This window comes from Pseudophryne corroboree, chromosome 3, assembly GCF_028390025.1.
Source record: "Pseudophryne corroboree isolate aPseCor3 chromosome 3, aPseCor3.hap2, whole genome shotgun sequence".
NCBI classification, from domain to species: Eukaryota; Metazoa; Chordata; class Amphibia; order Anura; family Myobatrachidae; genus Pseudophryne; species Pseudophryne corroboree.
Window position 1 is genome coordinate 508,876,831 of NC_086446.1, and position 25,483 is coordinate 508,902,313.

The 25,483-nt window shown below is 44.1% G+C and overlaps 2 long non-coding RNA genes across 2 annotated transcripts; both read right to left on the bottom strand.

The window, feature by feature from the left end:
- Positions 1-1,274: 1,274 nt before the first annotated feature.
- LOC135057951 (uncharacterized) lies at positions 1,275-3,372 on the bottom strand. The gene is made up of 5 exons (XR_010244487.1): positions 2,950-3,372; positions 2,472-2,569; positions 1,908-2,004; positions 1,707-1,812; positions 1,275-1,523 (listed from the first exon to the last, which is right to left on the bottom strand). It is a non-coding gene; the product is annotated as an uncharacterized LOC135057951 (long non-coding RNA).
- Positions 3,373-7,850: 4,478 nt separating this feature from the next.
- On the bottom strand, positions 7,851-8,355 carry LOC135057953 (uncharacterized). Its single transcript, XR_010244488.1, has 2 exons — positions 8,283-8,355; positions 7,851-8,099 (listed from the first exon to the last, which is right to left on the bottom strand). It is a non-coding gene; the product is annotated as an uncharacterized LOC135057953 (long non-coding RNA).
- Between the last annotated feature and the right edge of the window lie 17,128 nt (positions 8,356-25,483).

A 25,483-nucleotide genomic window follows, 5' to 3' on the forward strand; every position in this document is an offset into this window, starting at 1 on the left:
CGGCTGTCACGCACCTCGGAGGATGAAAGGGAAGAGGGTGCGCATCCAGGAGAGGTGAGTTCAGCAGCCTGCACAGCGATCCCCCAGGCAGTCATCAGCTGTAGCCTGCCAGCCTGTGCACAGGAGCAGGTACACGAGGGCAGACAGAGTGGGGAAAGTCAGGTGCCACTGAATGAGTCTGATTGCACTGTTGGCACATGCTGCAGTCAGTCTTTAAAAAGTAAAATGTCATGCAGGTTGCAGGACTTTTTTTTTTTCTTTAAAGACTGACAGGCTGCCTACAGAGGTGCACTGGCTGATAGGGGGACATGGAGATCTGTCTGCGGGAGTGGGGGCACTAGCGCACGCAGGGGGGGTTTCTGAGTACCCAGAAACCCCCACTGCCAGACCAAATTATTATTATTTTTGTAAAAAAAAACGCCGCGGAGACCCGCGATTTAAGCCCCGCCCCTTTTGGATTTATTCTGCCCCTTTTAGAGACCCGCAAATTGCGGGTTGTACACCTGTTGAGGGCTGGCTGTATGTCAGCTGCAGCTGCTGTTGTCTCTGATGCTGCCACAGCCCTTACATTCCGTTCTGCTTCTATTCACTCAGCCCACTCTTCCTTCCTGGAGGAAGGTACTGTATTTCAAGCTTAGATAATTCACAAATATACATACAGCATGCAGTAATATTTTATAAGTTTATATTATATATATATATATATATATATATATATATTACAGATGTAGCCAGCCTCCTCTATCTCGCGATGTGTACGCACAGGCATAAGCATCACGGATAGCGCATATGCGCCACACTGCGATTGATCGCAGCGTGGCATTTGCACATTGGAATACAGTGTATGTGCGTACGCACATGCGCAGCGGTCACACTACTTGCATCATCCATGCCGCTATGTGTACGCATTGCGAGATGGATGAGCATGGCTACATGTGTACAAATATTATATATACATACATATATATATATATATATTAATTATACAGTGTATGTGTAATGTGAAAATGTCTTGCTATTGAAGCGTTGAAGCACTGAAGACAAAGTCTTTCTGAGCTACGAGTGCCGCCGACACATGTATTATTTGGATGGTAATGGCTTTGTTTCATTATTACCAGAGGGCACCGGCATATGCTACCTGAGGATGGGGAGTGTGTATGTATATATATATATGAAACGAAATAGAGGAGATGGCGCCAAGGGAGTTATATCAACGCCCTACCTAAAAACGGACCCTTACAGTACTCTCCGGATAAATTACGTCAGATAACAAATACTAACATAAAAATTTATTAAAACAACATATAAACCCGACACAAATGTTCATAAGTATACAGAGTTAATACATTTACATTTGTCGCACAATTTGAACAATCAGTTTGTAGTGATGAGGAAAAAGCGTAGATATATCACTACGATTTCCTCCTTCTCCTTATTGTAGATTCGGAGGTAACATCAGATAATAGATAGATAAATAACCCAACGCGTTTCGTCTTGTTCCAAGACTTCATCAGGGGTAAAATCTACAATTGTAGAATAATAAGTCAAAACAAATACATAGCAATAAGCATCTTACACTCACATATAACATGACATATTGGTATCAAAAGAACATGACATAGCAACATGAGGAGGAAAACAGAATAAATAACATGAAGAAAGAGGAAAAAAGAGAACCAAAAAAGCACAGGTTGTGAAAAACATACCTCTTCATTTCAGAACATATTGTCAGCACATAAAAGGTCATTCAAAGATGTATGAACAACGTTTCAATATTTCAATGGGACTTGATTGATACAGCGAGGACCATACCTAATTAAAAAACGTTTAATAACCTTTATTAATTAAAGGACACTTTTTGTTCAATTAGGCAGAGATTGGGATTAATCCAATGGAATGGCACATACCTCATATATCATCAGCTTGAGTCTGACATTCAGATATTCGAATATGGGGAAGATTCATATGTGTATAGAATCTAACTGGTTCGCAAGCATAAGGAACCTAATAAATTGATTAATTGGGTATTAATTATAAGAACACCTATGAGTTCATAAATAGACCCCTATCTTATTTTGACACCCATAATTATAACAATTCTGGTATCATTAATGTCTGATCACTAATGAACAGATCTCATGACTAACCCGTGTGGTTTCTATATATGATACAGAACAAAGCCACAGAATTGGCTATAACAAACACCAATGTTACCACTATACAACGATCCTCTACTTAATGATCTGATTATAACCAGCCATTTATTCATATTTGGAAAACCCAGGACTAATTGTATTAACCATCAGTATAGTGAACCCACATGATATGTTTATTAGGGAAACCCATCCTTTATGGACAGTATCACTGATCTATGATCGAATAATTAAAAGAAATTACTCAAAGTGCTACCCACAGGGGGTGTAGTTCATTAGTGCCAATCATTAAAGAAATCTCTATAATATAGCACATACCTCGTCGGTCGGCAGCTTGAACCTGACACTCAGAGACTCAGGAGTGAAGGCAATTCAAATGGGTATAATGTCTAACCAATTTAGAACACGTGGTAGACCTGGTAAATTAATTGGGTTGATATCAATTAGACCATCTATTAAAGTACCAGTATGGTACAAAGAGTTCCCACCCCCTGGAGAAACAAATACTCCTTTCACTTAGTAAGGGGAAGATCTATTAACTATAAAAATTATATAAGTGAGTGTATAACTCATACAACTTAGTTTCATATTCATGAATAAATCTGTCATATTTATATAGTGAATATATATATATAATTAGTGCATATCATATACTCTTTTAAAAATTACATTTATAAATGATTAGTGGTTAACCAGTCAATAAAATACATATAGCTGGTACAAAGTGTATACTAATAAATGGGACCACTTTCAAAGTTGATAATATACTATTGTAAAATCAAAAACAAAACCTTACCCTCCAGTGGTGCAGTGCTGACAGCCAAGTCTCTGTATAATGAGGCATTGGACCTGATAACCACCCTTTATAAAGGGAAAAGTGATTACATCACTTCCCTTGCAAAGTGATTGGTGCTCTATATATATGTGCTCCATTTACTATATTAGAATGGAGATTACTTAACCAAAAGTGCATAGATTTATAATTTTCAAATAATCAAACTAAGTGTATTAACGGTATTATTATGAGAATAACTCCTTAGGAGGAAATACCTAATTGATTAATATTACCCATAATGCTTTTCACTGTCTCTCTGGTTACTATTTAGGGAAACCAAACCTGGCTAAATGCCAGGAATGATGTTGGACACACCCCATCTCATTTAACTCAGTTTCATGTCCTACATATTAGACTGATCCCCTGTGGGTAATTCCCCTTGATCGTATTGCTGGAGTGATAATAAATAAATAAATAAATGAAAGAAAATAAATAAATAAATAAATAAAAGTAAAATTAAAATATAAATATAAAAATAAAATAAAAATAAAAATATAAAAATAAAAATGGAAATAAAAATGGAAAAAAAAAAAAAAAAAAAAAAATAAATAATAATAAAAATAAATAATAATAAAAATAAATAATAATAAAAAATATTTATAAAAAAATATAAAATAAAAATAAAAAATAATAAATAAAAAATAAAAATAATAATAAAAAAATAAAAAAAAAATAAAAATAAATAAAAAAAAAAAAATAAAAAATAAAATAAAAATAAAAAAAAATAAAAAAAAAATAAATAAAAATAAAATAAAAATAAAAATAAAATAATTAAAAAAAAAAAAAATATATATTAATAATATATATATATATATATATAAATTATAACAATAAAAATAAAATATATATATATATATATATAGAAATAAACATAAACCTAAAAATTAGAATATTGATGAAAAAATTATAAATAATAAATGAAGAAATAAATAAATATAATAATGAGTTATAAACAAATATGTCTGATCTTTATATAAATAAATTAAGTCCTTTATGGTTAAACATGTACATGAGTGTATATATACTGGAAACGTGATGTATGTATGAAAAAAATGAATGAGATGAAGAGTTATCAACTTGAAAATGGCCCCACTTGTACACGTCTGTATGTCAAGTGGTAAAATTTAATAACCAATGATAAATACACCGGGGAAATCTTATGATTTTTAAAGATCTGACATTCAATTCCTCTACGTGCACATGATATATAATGAAACTACGTTACATTAGTATGAAAATTCAGTACTGGCCATTAACTACTCTGACAATATCTCCATCTCTACACACTAGATACACTTTATCTACATCAAAGGAATGCTATCATATCGATATTCTCATTCAACCCTTTCGGTATAAGAGTATTTAAAGTATAAATCCAGAAAGATTCCCTTCGAGCAAGCTGGAGGTCCCTATCTCCTCCCCTCTTATCTTCGGGTACATGTTCCACCACATTAAATGTTAAGCCCTGAATTTCGGACCTATGTTTTTCCTGGAAGTGCCTGGGGAGGCTATGATTCTGGACCTTATTCTTGATGTTTCGTAAGTGTTCCTGTATTCTAATTTTGAGACACCTCTTTGTTTTACCAATATAAGAGAGTTTGCAACTGCAATCTATCTTATAGATGACGTAATTGGTATTGCACGTAACAATGGACTTTAGTCTAAAAACCCTTTTAGTCTCATCTTTCCAGCAGAAACTCTTTTTGTCGATGAAGCGGCAACAATTGCACTTATTGCAGGGAAACAGCCCTGCTCTCTTCATGAGTGGGTGTTGGTTGGAATTATCATCTTTTTTCCGATGTTCTGTCTGTAATTGACTAGGAGCAAGGATACTTTTAAGGTTCTTAGATCTCCTAAAGACAATACTTGGTCTACTGGGTAGATGAGGCCCTAAAACTGGATCTTTAAGTAAAAGGTGCCAGTGTTTATTCATAATACGTTTGATAGTTTTGTTTTCTTGATTGAACTGTGTTACAAATGGTCTCTCTCCCCGGTGTCCATCCTGTATACGATCTCTCGTCATAAAGAGGCTGTTCCTGTCAATTTCGGAAGCACGGGCTTGGTCTATTCGTAGAGTCTTTTCACTGTAACCCCTATCTATGAACTGAAGAACTAATGATGATGACTGTTCCCAATATGCATCCATACTGCTGCAGTTTTTCCTAATCCGTATAAATTGGGAATATGGTACCGCAGTTTTCCACCGGGAAAGGTGGCAGCTGTCGGAAGGAATGAAACTATTGGCATCAGTTTTCTTGAAAAAGGTTTTAGTACTTAAAGAGCCATCTTCTTCAATTTTCAAAAGAACATCCAGGTAGTCAATGGCTACAGGGTGTTGTTTGTAAGTAAACTTGAGGTTATAATGATTAATTTGAATGTCAGATATAAAACTCGTCAGGGTTTCAACCTCACCGTCCCAGATGAAGATCAAGTCGTCAATGTATCGTTTGTAGAATTTGATGTTAGTACATCTAAAATCTCCATCCACATACAGAATTTCATTTTCCCAACAGTCCATATAGATGTTTGCATATGAAGGGGCGAACTTGGTACCCATCGCCGTACCCTGTTTCTGTAGATAGTATTTTTCTTGAAATTCAAAATAATTATGGTTAAGGACAAACCTAATACTATCCACAAGGAAATCTCTCTCTTCTCTGCTGACATTATGGTCTAAAATCAGGATCTTACTCACTGCTTCACATCCTTTATCGTGGGGGATGGATGTATAAAGTGCCTGTACATCCACCGTGACCCACCGGTATGTGGATTGCCATTGGAGGTCCCTGAGTGAATTCAGTAGACCGGTGGAGTCTTTCAAGTAGGACAGTTGTTTTTTTACATATGGTTGGAGTTTTAAATCCAGATAATGTGACAAACAGGATGTCAAGGAATCAACCCCTGCCACTATGGGTCTTCCTGGGGGAGGGATCGTGCCCTTGTGCACTTTAGGCAGATGGTAAAAAACTGGAATCCTCGGTTTCTTATTGTACAGATATTCGAATTCTTCCTTACACAGGATACCTCTGTTTTTAGCGGCATGTAGAAGATCGTAAAGATCCTCTACAAACTTTTCGGTAGGATCACCTATAAGCTGTTCATAGGTCCTAATATCATTAATTTGACTCAAAGCCTCTTTGACATATGCCGACTTCTCTTGTAGTACCACCGCCCCTCCTTTATCTGCAGTTTTTATGATTATTTCATCATTATTCTTGAGTTGTTTAACCGCGAGTCTCTCTTGTGGAGTAAGGTTATCACAGAATCTGTCATCCTTGATTTTTAGTTTCCTGAAATCTTCTTTGACTGAGTCAAAGAAGAAGTCTATATGGTTACCTCTAGATTCCACCGGGTAGTACCTGGAAGGTGGTGCTACTAACGGGTTTTTTCTTGGTTCAAAGTCCAATTTCGGCACTGGGTTTTTCAAATAGTGTCTCTTCAAGGTTAAATTACGGACATATTTATTGAGATCAACATATAAGTTGAACTTGTCCACATGTTGGTTGGGAGCAAATTTTAGACCTTTATTCAGTACTGATGTCTGTGGGACTGATAATTTCTTTTCAGTAAGGTTGATGATGCTGGACTGGGCATTTCTCGTAGGAAGTTGATCGCTCTTCTTTTTTTGATGGGCGACCTTTCTTCCACCCCTTGTTCCTCTTCTCCTGGGTGTAGAAGCCTTTTCACCCCCTGAGGGGAATCCAACCTGGTATGTAGATGTTCTCGTTCTTGAAAATGTGGTAGATCCCCCCTCTTTTTCTCCCCTAAAAAAGTCCTTCCTTTGGGGGATACAGACCTACGAAATTCATATCCATTGTTGTATGAGGGTCTTCGGCGTTTACCCACAGGGGATTGATGGTGTTGGTATAATGGTTTCGTCCCATATCTACGTCTAGGTGATCGATAGGAATTTCTTCTCGTATAGTAATTTTCACCTTGTCTATTACGGTAGTTAGGAACATATTCACGTCTGAATACTTCATTATCATAATCCTCAGTGAGTTTTCTTCATCTAGCTTGGACATGATAGTCTCTTTGATAGGGTTTATTAGTGACGTTACTACTCCAATCATGTACCTTTCCATTTATATAATCTAATTTATCCCTCGCAAACTTCTTTTGTTTGCGTGTGATGATCTCTTTTTCAAGAGAGTCCAACTTCTGCTGAAGATCCACAACATCCCTCTTAAAATCCTCATCATCATTAAATTTATTCAAAATAACCTCCAATTCATTGAGATCCACCTCTAAAGTGTCCAACTCTTTCTTTCTTTCTAATATAATAAGTTCCACTAATTTTGCCGCACTATCATCCAATATTTTATTCCAATTTTTATTAAACTCTTCATTGTTAGATCCCATGATTGGAGTTTTATTTAACCTCAGACCTCTTGGAACACGTCCAACTTCCAGATATTTTTCAAGTGTTATGAGGTCGTACCAGCTTTTAAGTTCTCTAGTGGCCAACTTCTCCATCTTATTGAGTAGATGGTAATACTCATCTGCATCCTCCTCAATTTGCTCCATATCCTGTCCTTCTTCTAAGAAAATTGTTTTGCATTTTAAGCTTCTACCTTTGCGGTCACTAAATAACGGCATGTTGTTAAGCTGCAAATGGAGAGTAGCTAACAGAAATGCAAAATATGACAAGAATTACTCTCCCACTGCGCTATTTCAAATAAAACACTAAAATTAATTAATTATATGGCTGCCTGTATCCTCTAAGTTCCCTGTTAGGAGGAACTAAATGTGTGAAAATATGAAACGAAATAGAGGAGATGGCGCCAAGGGAGTTATATCAACGCCCTACCTAAAAACGGACCCTTACAGTACTCTCCGGATAAATTACGTCAGATAACAAATACTAACATAAAAATTTATTAAAACAACATATAAACCCGACACAAATGTTCATAAGTATACAGAGTTAATACATTTACATTTGTCGCACAATTTGAACAATCAGTTTGTAGTGATGAGGAAAAAGCGTAGATATATCACTACGATTTCCTCCTTCTCCTTATTGTAGATTCGGAGGTAACATCAGATAATAGATAGATAAATAACCCAACGCGTTTCGTCTTGTTCCAAGACTTCATCAGGGGTAAAATCTACAATTGTAGAATAATAAGTCAAAACAAATACATAGCAATAAGCATCTTACACTCACATATAACATGACATATTGGTATCAAAAGAACATGACATAGCAACATGAGGAGGAAAACAGAATAAATAACATGAAGAAAGAGGAAAAAAGAGAACCAAAAAAGCACAGGTTGTGAAAAACATACCTCTTCATTTCAGAACATATTGTCAGCACATAAAAGGTCATTCAAAGATGTATGAACAACGTTTCAATATTTCAATGGGACTTGATTGATACAGCGAGGACCATACCTAATTAAAAAACGTTTAATAACCTTTATTAATTAAAGGACACTTTTTGTTCAATTAGGCAGAGATTGGGATTAATCCAATGGAATGGCATATATATATATATAGTTCCAATATGACCGGCACTCCAAACAAACGTTTTAAATACCTGGGTGCCCTCCACGGTCCAGACGGAGCAAACACAGAGAGAGAGATACTGGCGGCACTCCACGGGTTTTCAAGAAAAGACAGCTACACAAGCTTAATGTCAACGTTTCAGGTGTGAATAAACAGCACCTGAAACGTTGACATTAAGCTTGTGTAGCTGTCTTTTCTTGAAAACCCGTGGAGTGCCGCCAGTATCTCTCTCTCTCTATATATATATATAAATATATATATATATTTATTGGTTTCCTTATCTGGCTAACCCCTTCAAGGTCTAGCACCTGGCATTGTCATGTTTCTATACAGTGATGGTTTTCTAATACATTTTTAGAATAGCTCTATGACTATTTTAAAATACATTTGGTCTGTCTGTCTGTCTGTCTGTCTGTCTGTCTATCTATCTATCTATCTATCTATCTATCTATCATCACATGTAGGCCTTTCTTTCTATGCTAGTTTAATGGACCTGGCATATACTGGGTCACTACAGTCTCCACCCCCATGCTTGGCTCCACCCCCCTCTGGAAACCCCCTCCTGCATATCCTACGTTTGCCCCTGAGTGGGGGGGGGGGCAATGTGTAGTAGGGGGGAGAAGGTTATTTAGTGCCAGGAGCGTATCTCTTTATCGACCAGGATGGAACCTGCCCGAGGCACTAGCTAAGGAGGGGCACTGCCTGGCGGTGCCTCCAACTGCAATGGTTCGGAGCCAGCAATAATTAATCCGCAGAAGCAGTGATACGTGTGAGCTCCCCTAGAGTAGCAGACAAATACTCTCCTCATGGCAAGTTCCTTGCTGCTGCATGCACCCCTCTCTAGTAACAATCTCTGGCAGCCCATTGTGGTTTGGAGCTAGGGGGAGAGCAGGACCACACAGACAGCAGGACTGGCCTCATTCACTGCTGCCTGCTACAATCCTGGGAACCAACTGAACTGCGGTCACTTTAACTGATGGGCCCTACACACTGGCAGATCCACCGCCGAGCTGCCCGACGAAAGAGGCATGTGTGTATGTTTAAGTGAAAGAGGCGTGTGTGTGCTTTTAAGTGAATGAGGAGTTTGTGTGTTTTTTATATTTATCGGCACACCGCTGCGCCAAAGCATCTCCATCGAGACCTACTGGCGGGTGAGGGAGTGATGTAGGTGTACTATAAAGGTATGCTGGTTTCTGTTTTTATTGTAATGACTGACTTGGAGTGCGTCTACTTTGTATGTGTATCTATATTACTGTTGGGAAAGGTACCTGAGCACGCTGCTACTGTTCACCCTGAGTGCCGGATAGTTACATATGGTATGTGCGTGTATATGTAGGGGGGCACCAACATTTATCATGCCTCCGGGCGACTGGGACAAACTTACGCCACTGACTCTCCCCTTTCAGTGGACACTGGCACCTTGCCTCTACTGTGCCCAGAACCTAGCCTTCCAGCAGCTGGTCCCTGCTCCAACTCCACAGGCCTAGTATGCAGTTTTATATTTTCATCTGTGGATTGCTACAGGGCCGGGCAGCTCCTAAAGTCTGATCACCAAGTCCTAAATACCTGCTGAAAGGTGGAACTCTCAAGTTTTTTATACTGTACCATTGATAGCTAAGAAATCTATTTCCGGGAAATGAAGATATCTGCAGTCAAGCAAGCTGCCCTCACACTGGAAAATTATGAATATTAATCCCAGTCTACTATCCACCCCTCCCCTAAGTACTAAAAAACCCCTACCACCCTGTAAGTCATGTACTGGGGCCCCTTCATTCAGCCCAATGCCCCCTTCTACAGTGTTCTCCCTCCCGCCCCATCTCCCACCATCTTTGCAGTAAAGGAGTAATTAGCAGAAATTACAGTGACAGAACACCCCCTACCGCCCGCGGGACATCAAAGCTGCCGCTGATAGCACCCCCCACCCCTACCGATGGAGGATGGGTAGAGGCCCCAGTGCATTGCTTTGCCCAGGGGCCTACACTGCTGTTAAGACGGCCCTGTCTGCATGCACGTACAGTATAATAATGGTAAAATAATATGGCTACATGCTGGTAAATAACAATAATATAGAGATGGCAGACATTACAGTAAACTAAACAACTATGGGCCTAATTCAGACCTGATCGTTGTGCTGCAATTTACACTGTCCTGCGATCAGATAGTCACCGCCCAGGGGCAGTGAAAATTCGCCTCATGCAAGTGTGCGATTGCATGGGTACATTGTGCAAAAAATCTCCTCAGTCAGCGGACAGCTGCAAAACCGTTCGCATCACACTCACCACTGAATGTTTTCCCATTGAGAGTGTGCAGTCTGGGCATAGCTCAATACTTACTCCTCAATACTTACTCCTCCAGTGTGAAGAAATCAGGCTGATCGGGTCTGGAGCTGATGTCACACACCCTCCCTGAAATGCTTGGGAATGCCTGCGTTTTTCCTGACACTCCCAGAAAATAAGAATTTACTTACCGATAATTCTATTTCTCATAGTCCGTAGTGGATGCTGGGGACTCCGAAAGGACCATGGGGAATTGCGGCTCCGCAGGAGACTGGGCACAAAAGTAAAAGCTTTAGAACTACCTGGTGTGCACTGGCTCCTCCCCCTATGACCCTCCTCCAAGCCTCAGTTAGGATACTGTGCCCGGACGAGCGTACACAATAAGGAAGGATTTTGAATCCCGGGTAAGACTCATACCAGCCACACCAATCACACCGTACAACTTGTGATTTGAACCCAGTTAACAGCATGATAACAGAGGAGCCTCTGAAAAGATGGCTCACAACAATAATAACCCGATTTTTGTAACAATAACTATGTACAAGTATTGCAGACAATCCGCACTTGGGATGGGCGCCCAGCATCCACTACGGACTATGAGAAATAGAATTATCGGTAAGTAAATTCTTATTTTCTCTAACGTCCTAGTGGATGCTGGGGACTCCGAAAGGACCATGGGGATTATACCAAAGCTCCCAAACGGGCGGGAGAGTGCGGATGACTCTGCAGCACCGAATGAGAGAACTCCAGGTCCTCCTCAGCCAGGGTATCAAATTTGTAGAATTTAGCAAACGTGTTTGCCCCTGACCAAGTAGCTGCTCAGCAAAGTTGTAAAGCCGAGACCCCTCGGGCAGCCGCCCAAGATGAGCCCACTTTCCTTGTGGAATGGGCTTTTACAGATTTTGGCTGTGGCAGGCCTGCCACAGAATGTGCAAGCTGAATTGTACTACAAATCCAACGAGCAATAGTCTGCTTAGAAGCAGGAGCACCCAGCTTGTTGGGTGCATACAGGATAAACAGCGAGTCAGATTTTCTGACTCCAGCCGTCCTGGAAACATATATTTTCAGGGCCCTGACTACGTCCAGTAACTTGGAATCCTCCAAGTCCCTAGTAGCCGCAGGCACCACAATAGGCTGGTTTAAGTGAAATGCTGAAACCACCTTAGGGAGAAATTGAGGACGAGTCCTCAATTCTGCCCTGTCCGTATGAAAAATTAGGTAAGGGCTTTTATAGGATAAAGCCGCCAATTCTGAAACACGCCTGGCTGAAGCCAGGGCTAACAGCATTACCACTTTCCATGTGAGATATTTTAAGTCCACAGTGGTGAGTGGTTCAAACCAATGTGATTTTAGGAACCCCAAAACTACATTGAGATCCCAAGGTGCCGCTGGAGGCACAAAAGGAGGCTGTATATGCAGTACTCCCTTGACAAACGTCTGAACTTCAGGAACTGAAGCTAGTTCTTTTTGGAAGAATATTGACAGGGCCGAAATTTGAACCTTAATGGACCCTAATTTTAGGCCCATAGACTGTCCTGTTTGCAGGAAATGCAGGAAACGACCCAGTTGAAATTCCTCTGTAGGGGCCTTCCTGGCCTCACACCACGCAACATATTTACGCCAAATACGGTGATAATGTTGCACAGTTACATCCTTCCTGGCTTTGATCAGGGTAGGGATGACTTCATCCGGAATGCCTTTTTCCTTCAGGATCCGGCGTTCAACCGCCATGCCGTCAAACGCAGCCGCGGTAAGTCTTGGAACAGACAGGGTCCCTGCTGGAGCAGGTCCTTTCTTAGAGGTAGAGGCCACGGGTCTTCCGTGAGCATCTCTTGAAGTTCCGGGTACCAAGTCCTTCTTGGCCAATCCGGAGCTACGAGTATAGTCCTTACTCCTCTCCTTCTTATGATTCTCAGTACCTCGGGTATGAGAGGCAGAGGAGGGAACACATACACTGACTGGTACACCCACGGTGTTACCAGAGCGTCCACAGCTATTGCCTGAGGGTCCCTTGACCTGGCGCAATATCTGTCCAGTTTTTTGTTGAGGCGGGACGCCATCATGTCCACCTTTGGTTTTTCCCAATGGTTCACAATCATGTGGAAGACTTCTGGGTGAAGTCCCCACTCCCCCGGGTGAGGTCGTGTCTGCTGAGGAAGTCTGCTTCCCAGTTGTCCACTCCAGGAATGAACACTGCTGACAGTGCTATCACATGATTTTCCGCCCAGCGAAGAATCCTTGCAACTTCCGTCATTGCCCTCCTGCTTCTTGTGCCGCCCTGTCTGTTTACGTGGGCGACTGCCGTGATGTTGTCCGACTGTATCAACACTGGCTGACCCTGAAGCAGAGGCCTTGCCTGACTTAGGGCATTGTAAGTAAATGGCCCTTAGTTCCAGGATATTTATGTGAAGTGACGTTTCCATGCTTGACCACAAGCCCTGGAAATTTCTTCCCTGTGTGACTGCTCCCCAGCCTCTCAGGCTGGCATCCGTGGTCACCAGGACCCAGTCCTGAATGCCGAATCTGCGGCCCTCTAGAAGATGAGCACTCTGTAACCACCACAGGAGAGACACCCTTGTCCTTGGAGACAGGGTTATCCGCTGATGCATTTGAAGATGCGATCCGGACCATTTGTCCAGCAGATCCCACTGAAAAGTTCTTGCGTGGAATCTGCCGAATGGAATCGCTTCGTAAGAAGCCACCATTTTTCCCAGGACCCTTGTGCATTGATGCACTGACACTTGGCCTGGTTTTAGGAGGTTCCTGACTAGGTCGGATAACTCCCTGGCTTTCTCCTCCGGGAGAAACACCTTTTTCTGTACTGTGTCCAGAATCATCCCTAGGAACAGCAGACGTGTCGTCGGAATCAGCTGCGATTTTGGAATATTTAGAATCCATCCGTGCTGTCGTAGTACTACTTGAGATAGTGCTACTCCGACCTCTAACTGTTCTCTGGACCTTGCCCTTATCAGGAGATCGTCCAAGTAAGGGATAATTAAGACGCCTTTTCTTCGAAGAAGAATCATCATTTCGGCCATTACCTTGGTAAAGACCCGGGGTGCCGTGGACAATCCAAACGGCAGCGTCTGAAACTGATAGTCACAGTTCTGTACCACAAACCTGAGGGACCCTTGGTGAGAAGGGCAAATTGGGACATGGAGGTAAGCATCCTTGATGTCCAGAGACACCATATAGTCCCCTTCTTCCAGGTTCGCTATCACTGCTCTGAGTGACTCCATCTTGAACTTGAACCTTTTTATGTAAGTGTTCAAGGATTTCAGATTTAAAATGGGTCTCACCGAGCCGTCCGGCTTCGGTACCACAAACAGCGTGGAATAATACCCCTTTCCCTGTTGTAGGAGGGGTACCTTGATTATCACCTGCTGGGAATACAGCTTGTGAATGGCTTCCAATACCGCCTCCCTGTCGGGGGGAGACGTTGGTAAAGCAGACTTCAGGAACCGGCGAGGGGGAGACGTCTCGAATTCCAATTTGTACCCCTGAGATACTACCTGCAGGATCCAGGGGTCCACTTGCGAGTGAGCCCACTGCGCGCTGAAATTCTTGAGACGGGCCCCCACCGTGCCTGAGTCCGCTTGTAAGGCCCCAGCGTCATGCTGAGGACTTGGCAGAAGCGGGGGAGGGCTTCTGTTCGTGGGAAGAGGCTGTCTGCTGCAGTCTTTTTCCCCTTCCTCTGCCCCGGGGCAGATATGAGTGGCCTTTTGCCCGCTTGCCCTTATGGGGACGAAAGGACTGAGCCTGAAAAGACGGTATCTTTTTCTGCTGAGAGGTGACCTGGGGTAAAAAGGTGGATTTCCCAGCCGTTGCCGTGGCCACCAGGTCCGATAGACCGACCCCATATAATTCCTCCCCTTTATACGGCAATACTTCCATATGCCGTTTGGAATCCGCATCACCTGACCACTGTCGCGTCCATAACCCTCTTCTGGCAGAAATGGACATCGCACTTACTCTTGATGCCAGAGTGCAAATATCCCTCTGTGCATCACGCATATATAGAAATGCATCCTTTAAATGCTCTATAGTCAATAATATATTGTCCCTGTCCAGGGTATCAATATTTTCAGTCAGGGAATCCGACCAAGCCACCCCAGCACTGCACATCCAGGCTGAGGCGATTGCTGGTCGCAGTATAATACCAGTATGTGTGTATATACTTTTTAGGATATTTTCCAGCTTCCTATCAGCTGGTTCCTTGAGGGCGGCCGTATCAGGAGACGGTAACGCCACTTGTTTTGATAAGCGTGTGAGCGCCTTATCTACCCTAGGGGGTGTTTCCCAACGTGCCCTAACCTCTGGCGGGAAAGGGTATAATGCCAATAATTTTTTAGAAATTAGCAGTTTTTTATCGGGGGAAACCCACGCTTCATCACACACCTCATTTAATTCATCTGATTCAGGAAAAACTACGGGTAGTTTTTTCACACCCCACATAATAACCTTTTTTGTGGTACTTGTAGTATCAGAAATGTTCAAAACCTCCTTCATTGCCGTGATCATGTAACGTGTGGCCCTACTGGAAAATACGTTTGTTTCCTCACCGTCGACACTGGAGTCAGTGTCCGTGTCAGTGTCTGTATCGACCTGAGGTAACGGGCGTTTTATAGCCCCTGACGGTGTTTGAGACGCCTGTACAGGTATTAACTGATTTGCCGGCTGTCTCATGTCGTCAACAGTCTTTTGTAAAGTGCTGACACTATCACGTAATTCTTTCCATAAGACCATCCAGTCAGGTGTCGACTCCCTAGGGGGTGACATCACTAACACAGGCAATTGCTCCGCCTCCACACCATTTTCCTCCTCATACATGTCGACACAACGTACCGACACACAGCACACACACAGGGAATGCTCTGATAGAGGACAGGACCCCACTAGCCCTTTGGGGAGACAGAGGGAGAGTTTGCCAGCACACACCAGAGCGCTATATATATATATATAGGGATAACCTTATATAAGTGTTTTTCCCTGATATAGCTGCTGTATATATTTATCTGCCAAATTAGTGCCCCCCCTCTCTTGTTTTACCCTGTTTCTGTAGTGCAGGACTGCAGGGGAGAGTCAGGGAGCCTTCCTCCAACGGAGCTGTGAGGAAAAAATGGCGCCAGTGTGCTGAGGAGATAGGCTCCGCCCCCTTCTCGGCGGCCTTTCTCCCGCTTTTTTATGGAAAAATTGGCAGGGGTTAAATGCATCCATATAGCCCAGGAGCTATATGTGATGTATTTTTTGCCAAAAAAGGTATTTTTATTGCGTCTCAGGGCGCCCCCCCCAGCGCCCTGCACCCTCAGTGACCGGAGTGTGAAGTGTGCTGAGAGCAATGGCGCACAGCTGCGGTGCTGTGCGCTACCTTATTGAAGACAGGACGTCTTCTGCCGCCGATTTTCCGGACCTCTCCAGTCTTCTGGCTCTGTAAGGTAGCCGGTGGCGCGGCTCTGGGACCCATCCATGGCTGGGCCTGTGATCGTCCCTCTGGAGCTAATGTCCAGTAGCCTAAGAAGCCCAATCCACTCTGCACGCAGGTGAGTTCGCTTCTTCTTCTCCCCTTAGTCCCTCGGTGCAGTGAGCCTGTTGCCAGCAGGTCTCACTGAAAATAAAAAACCTACTTTAAACTTTTACTCTAAGCAGCTCAGGAGAGCCCCTTAGTATGCACCCTTCTCGTTCGGGCACAAAAATCTAACTGAGGCTTGGAGGAGGGTCATAGGGGGAGGAGCCAGTGCACACCAGGTAGTTCTAAAGCTTTTACTTTTGTGCCCAGTCTCCTGCGGAGCCGCTATTCCCCATGGTCCTTTCGGAGTCCCCAGCATCCACTAGGACGTTAGAGAAAATGGGCAGTTACCACCCACAAACATAGAAACATAGGGGGTCATTCCGAGTTGATCGTAGCTGTGCTAAATTTAGCACAGCTACGATCATTCACACTGACATGCAGGGGGACGCCCAGCACAGGGATAGTCCGCCCCGCATGTCAGTGCCCCCCCCTCCCCCCACCCACGCAGAAGTGCAAAGGCATCGCACAGCGGCGATGCCTTTGCACTTTAAGAGTAGCTCCCGACCAGCGCAGCTTTAGCGTGCTGGCCGTGAGCTACTCGTCGCTCCCCGGCCCGCAGCGGCTGCGTGTGACGTCATGCAGCCACCGCGGCCCGCCCCCCTCAACGGTCCGGCCACGCCTGTATTGGCCGGACCACTCCCCCTCAGAGGCGATCGCTAGGCAATGATGGCTGCCATGCGCCGGCGCACTGCGGCACCGGCGCATGCGCAGTTGTGACCCGATCGCTGCAATGCGAGCAATCGGGTCGCAATGACCCCCATAAATGCTGGCATCCTGTCAATCACCTTGCGAACAGCCAAGTGTTTGAAATTTTTTCACCATCCTGTCGCTGTTTGGCAGCGTGCGTGCACATTGTGGTGCATACGCATGCGCAGTAGTTCGATAATCGCTGGCTGTGCGAAAACGTACAGCAGCGATCAGGTCTGAATCGGGCCCTATATTTGCAGGAGATACTATAAAATAATTGTTTTTAGAAAAAACTACTCCTACAAACTTTTGCTGCGGCATACGAAATGCTACGTTACAGTGTTTTCTAGCATTTCATATGCAGATGCACACAAATATAGGCATGCCACATAACCTTTTAATCAGCAAATCAGCAGATGTGGACACATCTGTACTGTCATTTTTAGTTTACAGTTATGTTTATTGCCCCATAAATTAAGGTTCTCCAGCTCTACTTTTTTTTTTTTTTTTAAACGTGTCTCCTATTGTAATAATTTCCATTCTCTCTGCACTGCTGTCTGTCCTGGCTGCAGGCACTTTAATTTCAATGTGCTATTTGGTTATTAGGTTGCTGTGTGGTGAGTTCCTCTGCCAGCTGTAGCTCGGGTTTATGTGCTACTAGTGTTTTGGACCCATCACTCACTGGGTCATGACTATGCAAAAATGCATAGAATTATGATTACGTGTCCAAACGATTGCGGTCAAACTCATTGTAGGTCGTCACGGACATTACTCCTGGAATGTTCCACATCTTACCACTATCTCTTTAGATTGCTGCTAACGAAGGGAGTAACCAAAGACTGTTGCTAAGTAACAGCTACATTACAGTGATTGACAGTTTGTCTGTATTCTGACTCCTTCCACCAATGTCAGTGATGTCATTCCCTGAGAGTTCCAACATCTACTGAGCATGTGTGATCCGGGACTTGCCATTCATCTCTATTACATCTATTACTATAAAATCAGAGCCTGACTGATCATCACATTTGCAGATGCGTGCCACAGCGACTGGACAGAAGAGAACCAGGAATGAGAGGCAAGAATAATGCGATAGGAGGGGCCGGTACGGCTGAGGTGACTCAGAAAATCTGTCAGAGGCGGCAATCAGCACTGGATAGTCAGTAGCACACGCAGGGAGGGTTTCCGAGTACCCAGAAACCCCCCCTGAATGGCCAAATTCTTTTAAGAGATGAAGACAGCTGTGTCTCCATCTCACTACGTACGCGATCACAGCTGCTGCAGGGAGCTCTTGTTGGCAGAGCTCTCTGCATAGAGCAGCGCTGTCAGAAGAGCCACCGCCAGGGCCGGTTTTAGGCATACGCTGGCTACGCAGCTGAGTAGGGCGCCACATAGAGAAGGGCGCCCTGACTCAGCTGCGCCAGCGACATGCTTTAGTCAGTATCTGCTCCCAGGGTAGTACCTGCCCACCACGAGCGGAGACGTCTGACGTGCACAGCAGGAAGTGTCCGGCAACGCACTACAGTAAAGTGAAGAAACTCCAAATAAACTACATCTCCCAGCAGCCCTTGCTGCCGGGAGCTGTATTGTATTTGTAGTTACTTCACTTTACTGTAGTGCGGTGCCGGACACTTCCTGCTGTGTGTGTCAAAGGAGGACAGAAAGGGACTGAGCTGCTGCCTATCCCCAGCATCATAATGTTCTGGAAGCTCCCAGTGGGGAGATGGAGTACCTGTGTCAGAGCTGCAGCTGCGGGTGAGTTATATGACTGGGCTGATGCTCATGCCTGTGCCAGCTGTAATGCTGTAAAGGGGCCATGTGAATTTTTGCTTCTCATCTTGGGACACTGCAACTGTGGGCATAGTGTAAGGGGCACTGCAACTGTGGGCATAGTGTAAGGGGCACTGCAATTGTGGGCATAGTGTAAGGCCACTAAAACTGTGGGCATAATATGTAAGGATCACTACAACTGGACTTTTCCCATGAGTAATCCATGGGGCGCCGAAGAAAAATTTGACCTCGGGCCGGCCCCGGCCACCGCTCGCCCGCCCGCCCACCAGAGACGCCAGCTGCCGCAGTCATTGCCATTGGGCACGAGCACCACAGCGGCCAGCCATGACCTCTTGTATGGTGATGCGGATGTGACTCACAGGTCACGAACGCTACGTCACCTGCCAGCCAACCCGCCCAGCCAGTCCTGCTTCGTTGGGGTTGGAGCCAGGCTCTGCTAAGATGCTGGGAGGGAATGCTCTGCCTCTGTGCTGCTCCTCACTGCTGTAATACTGAGATGGAAACCTGAGCAGTAAACTGAGGTTGGAGCCAGTGTTTTTTTTTATTTATTTTTTATTTTATTTAATTGATTGTTTTGGAATTATTGTTGTGTGTGTTTACAATGTGTGGAAAAACGATGTGGGCACAGTGTGTGGAATTACTGTGGAGGAAGGGAGGCAGGGGCGGATTGGGAACAAAAAGCGGCCCTGGAAAAATTTGTACTAGTGGCCCCACTTGGGCAGCACCAGAGGTGTAAGGTCTAGCCATGGGCCACGGCAGCAGCACCCTCCCCCCAAGACTTTCCAGATAATGGGGATGTCCAGCATCAAGGGGAAGTTAAACGGAAATAAAATTAAATGTTATAAGCACATTGTATGATACACCTTTAGAATTTAGGAAACTATATAATTCTCTAGAAAGATATATTTTCTTGCTTATTACACCAACCGTATCCCAATCACTATTCACTCAATCTTATATATCAGCCAAGCAGGCAGACAGAGCATACACTAGATCATCTGCAATCACAGGCTAAGTGGCAAAGTCATTTTCATATATGCAAATTGTTTGGCATATTATTCATTATGTCTATAAATAGGACCACATGTCCTCAAACAAAACAGGCCCGAGTGTGCGTCGGGCCACCGGGAATCTTCCCTGTAGACCCTATGGCCAATCCACCTCTGAAGGGAGGTACAATGTGGCATTACTATGAGGGGTTAAGATGAGTGGAATTACGATGTGGGCAGTGTGTGGAATTACTGTGGGGGGGTACAATGTGTGGCATTACTATGTGGACACAGTGGGGTATATTTACAAAGATTCGTGTTTTTGCCGTTTTGAAGGGTGTTTGAACTCGAATGGTATCGGGTGCATTTTACTGCAACTTTTTGAATCCTGATACGATCATTCACTAAGCTGCCGAGTTTTGCACAATCGTTTTTTCCGATGTCGATGTGATTCGTAATATCAGGCAGTGTTTTACGGGAGTGAAACACTGCCTGACAAAACACAAGGAATCCCGGGCGGATCTGTGAGATCCGTGCAGGGCTTCATTGTGTACCTTAAAAAGTTGTTTAAAGTCTTAAAAAATCTGAAAAAAATTGCGTGGGGTCCCCCCTCCTAAGCACAACCAGCCTCGGGCTCTTTGAGCCGGTCCTGGTTGAAAAAATATGGGGGGGGAAATGACAGGGGTTCCCCCATATTTAATCAACCAGCACTGGGCTCTGCGCCTGGTCCTGGTTCCAAAAATACGGGGGACAAAAAGCGTAGGGGTCCCCCATATTTTTGAAACCAGCACCGGGCTCCACTAGTCAGGTACATAATGCCACAGCCGGGGGACACTTTTATAGTGGTCCCTGCGGCCCTGGCATTACATACCCAACTAGTCACCCCTGGCCGGGGTACCCTGAAGGAGTGGGAACCCCTTAAATCAAGGGGTCCCCCCCTCCAGCCAGCCAAGGGCCAGGGGTGAAGCCCGAGGCTGTCCCCCCCATCCAAGGGCGGCGGATGGGGGGCTGATAGCCTTTTGTCAAAATGTGAATATTGTTTTTAGTAGCAGTACTACAAGTCCCAGCAAGCCTCCCCCGCAAGCTGGTACTTGCAGAACCACAAGTACCAGCATGCGGTGGAAAACCGGGCCCGCTGGTACCTGTAGTACTACTACTAAAATAATACCCCCAAAAAACAGGACACATACACCGTGAAAGTATAATTTTATTATATACATGCACACCTCCAAACATACATACTTACCTATGTTCACACGAGGCTCTGTCCTCTTGTCCCTGTAGAATCCTTGGGGTACATGTGAAAAAAATTATACTCACATAATCCAGTGTAGAATCAGACCTTTGTATAATCCACGTACTTGGCAAAATAATAAAACGGAAACCCGACCACGCACTGAAAGGGGTCCCATGTTTACACATGGGACCCCTTTCCCCGACTGCCAGGACCCCCCCTGACTCCTGTCAAAGAGGGTCCCTTCAGCCAATCAGGGAGCGCCACGTCGTGGCACTCTCCTGATTGGCTGTGTGCTCCTCTAGTGTCTGTGAGGCAGCACACGGCACAGATACAATGTAGCGCCTATGCGCTCCATTGTAGCCAATGGTGGGAACTTTGCGGTCAGCGGTGAGGTTACTTTCGCTCAACCGCTGACCGCAAAGTTCCCACCATTGGCTACAATGGAGCGCATAGGCGCTACATTGTATCTGTGCCGTGTGCTGCCTCACAGACACTACAGGAGCACACAGCCAATCAGGAGAGTGCCACGACGTGGCGCTCCCTGATTGGCTGAAGGGACCCTCTTTGACAGGAGTCAGGGGGGGGTCCTGGCAGTCGGGGAAAGGGGTCCCATGTGTAAACATGGGACCCCTTTCAGTGCGTGGTCGGGTTTCCATTTTATTATTTTGCCAAGTACGTGGATTATACAAAGGTCTGATTCTACACTGGATTATGTGAGTATAAATTTTTTCACAGGTACCCCAAGGATTCTACATGGAGAAGAGGACCGAGCCTCGTGGGAACATAGGTAAGTATGTATGTTTGGAGGTGTGCATGTATGTAATAAACTTATACTTTCACGGTGTGTGTGTCCTGTTTTTTTGGGGGTATTTTTTTTAGTAGTAGTACTACAGGTACCAGCGGGCCCAGTTTTCCACCACATGCTGGTACTTGTGGTTCTCCAAGTACCAGCTTGCGGTGGAGGCTTGCTGGGACTTGTAGTACTGCTACTAAAAACAATATTCAAATTTTTAAAAAAGGCTATCAGCCCCCCATCCGCCACCCTTGGATGGGGGGGACAGCCTCGGGCTTCACCCCTGGCCCTTGGGTGGCTGGAGGGGGGGACCCCTTGATTTAAGTGGTTCCCACTCCTCCAGGGTACCCCGGCCAGGGGTGACTAGTTGGGTATGTAATGCCAGGGCCGCAGGGACCAGTATAAAAGTGTCCCCCGGCTGTGGCATTATGTATCTGGCTAGTGGAGCCCGGTGCTGGTTTCAAAAATACGGGGGACTCCTACGCTTTTTGTCCCCCGTATTTTTGGAACCAGGACCAGGCGCAGAGCCCGGTGCTGGTTGATTAAATATGGGGGAACCCCTGTCATTTTTTCACCCATATTTTTTCAACCAGGACCGGCTCAAAGAGCCCGAGGCTGGTTATGCTTAGGAGGGGGGACCCCACGCAATTTTTTTTTCAGTTTTTACACTAAACAGACCCTTTCCCATAGATAACCATGCACAGATCTCACTGATCCGTGCATGGTTATCCAAACTCGACTGGAAAAAGCAGGTCTATTTTTTTGCTGCTTTTTTTAACGATTCGAAAAAAAATAGACCCGCACTTGAGCACTCAGAAACTAACACCCAAATACGAATGAATAGTGAATGCCCGTATTGTATGAAATAACAGCGCGTTTGACCGATGGTCTATTCATTCGTATTTCGGAACTTTGCAAATCAAACCATTACGAATAGTCCAAACACTGCCGAGATTGGTGCTTAGTGAATTCCCGGATTGGGACTTAGAAAAAAAATCACAAATCGGACAAACTCGAAATCCTAGTAAATATTGGCCAGTGTGTGGAATTACTGTGGGGGGGGGGGAAAGGGAGAAATGTGTGGCATTACTATGTGGACACAGTGTGTGGAATTACTGTGGGGGGAGGGGGGTACAATTTGTGGAATTACTTTAGGGGACAGTGTGGTGTATTTACTGTGGTGGACAGTGTGTGGAATTACTGTTTCTATGTTTTATTACTGTGGAGGTGAATGTATTTGTTTTATTACTGTTGATATATTTGATTAAAAAAAAAAAGGTTAAAAAAACACTGGCATATAGACTGTCCAGAGGACATGGTTTTCTCCTCTCAGCCTGGCCTCGGGTACAGTATGTGTGTATAGTATGTTAGTGGTGTGTTTAGTGCGTGTGTAATGTATACGTGTGTGTGTGCTCGAGACACATATACAAAACAGATACATATTTTTTTATACACACAATATATATATATATATATATATATTAGTGATGAGCGGGTTCGGTTCCTCGGAATCCGAATCCCCCTGAACTTCACCCATTTTACACGGTTCAGAGGCAGACTCGGATCCTCCCGCCTTGCTCGGTTAACCCGAGCGCGCCCGAACGTCATAATCCCGCTGTCGGATTCTCGCGAGATTCGGATTCTATATAAGGAGCCGCGCGTCGCCGCCATTTTCACTCGTGCATTGGAGATGATAGGGAGAGGATGTGCAGCGTTCTCTCAGTTTCTGTGTTCAGTGTGCTGCAAATATCTGTGCTCAGTGTGCTGCAAATATCTGTGCTCAGTGTGCTTGCAAATATCTGTGCTCAGTGTGCTGCAAATATCTGTGCTCAGTGTGCTTGCAAATATCTGCTCAGTGTGCTGAAAATATCTACGTTCTCTGCCTGAAAAACGCTCCATATCTGTGCTGCATTGTAGTATATAATAGGACAGTGCAGAATTTTGCTGACCAGTGACCACCAGTATTATATAGCAGCACGGTACAGTAGTCCACTGCTCTACCTACCTCTGTTTCGTCAAGTATACTATCCATCCATACCTGTGGTGCATTTTAGTTGTGCGCAGTATATATAGTAGGAGGACAGTGCAGAATTTTGCTGACCACCAGTATATAATATATAGCAATACGGTACAGTAGTCCACTGCTCTACCTACCTCTGTGTTGTCAAGTATACTAGCCATCCATACCTGTGGTGCATTTTAGTTGTGCGCAGTATATATAGTAGGAGGACAGTGCAGAATTTTGCTGACCACCAGTATATAATATATAGCAGTACGGTACAGTAGTCCACTGCTCTACCTACCTGTGTCGTCAAGTATACTATCCATCCATACCTGTGGTGCATTTTAGTTGTGCGCAATATATATAGTAGGAGGACAGTGCAGAATTTTGCTGACCACCAGTATATAATATATAGCAGTACGGTACAGTAGTCCACTGCTCTACCTACCTCTGTGTCGTCAAGTACTATCCATCCATACCTGTGGTGCATTTTAGTTGTGCGCAGTATATATAGTAGGAAGACAGTGCAGAATTTTGCTGACCACCAGTATATAATATATTGCAATACGGTACAGTAGTCCACTGCTCTACCTACCCCTGTGTCGTCAAGTATACTATCCATCCATACCTGTGGTGCATTTTAGTTGTGCGCAGTATATATAGTAGGAGGACAGTGCAGAATTTTGCTGACCACCAGTATATAATATATAGCAATACGGTACAGTAGTCCACTGCTCTACCTACCTCTGTGTCGTCAAGTATACTATCCATCCATACCTGTGGTGCATTTTAGTTGTGCGCAGTATATATAGTAGGAGGACAGTGCAGAATTTTGCTGACCACCAGTATATAATATATAGCAGTACGGTACAGTAGTCCACTGCTCTACCTACCTGTGTCGTCAAGTATACTATCCATCCATACCTGTGGTGCATTTTAGTTGTGCGCAATATATATAGTAGGAGGAAAGTGCAGAATTTTGCTGACCACCAGTATATAATATATAGCAGTACGGTACAGTAGTCCACTGCTCTACCTACCTCTGTGTCGTCAAGTACTATCCATCCATACCTGTGGTGCATTTTAGTTGTGCGCAGTATATATAGTAGGAAGACAGTGCAGAATTTTGCTGACCACCAGTATATAATATATTGCAATACGGTACAGTAGTCCACTGCTCTACCTACCCCTGTGTCGTCAAGTATACTATCCATCCCTACCTGTGGTGCATTTTAGTTGTGCGCAGTATATATAGTAGGAGGACAGTGCAGAATTTTGCTGACCACCAGTATATAATATATAGCAATACGGTACAGTAGTCCACTGCTCTACCTACCTCTGTGTCGTCAAGTATACTATCCATCCATACCTGTGGTGCATTTTAGTTGTGCGCAGTATATATAGTAGGAGGACAGTGCAGAATTTTGCAGACCACCAGTATATAATATATAGCAGTACGGTACAGTAGTCCACTGCTCTACCTACCTCTGTGTCATCAAGTACACTATCCAACCATAACTGTGGTGCATTTCAGTTGTGCACAGTATATATAGTAGGAGGACAGTGCAGAATTTTGCTGACCACCAGTATATAATATATAGCTGTACGGTACAGTAGTCCACTACTCTACCTACCTCTGT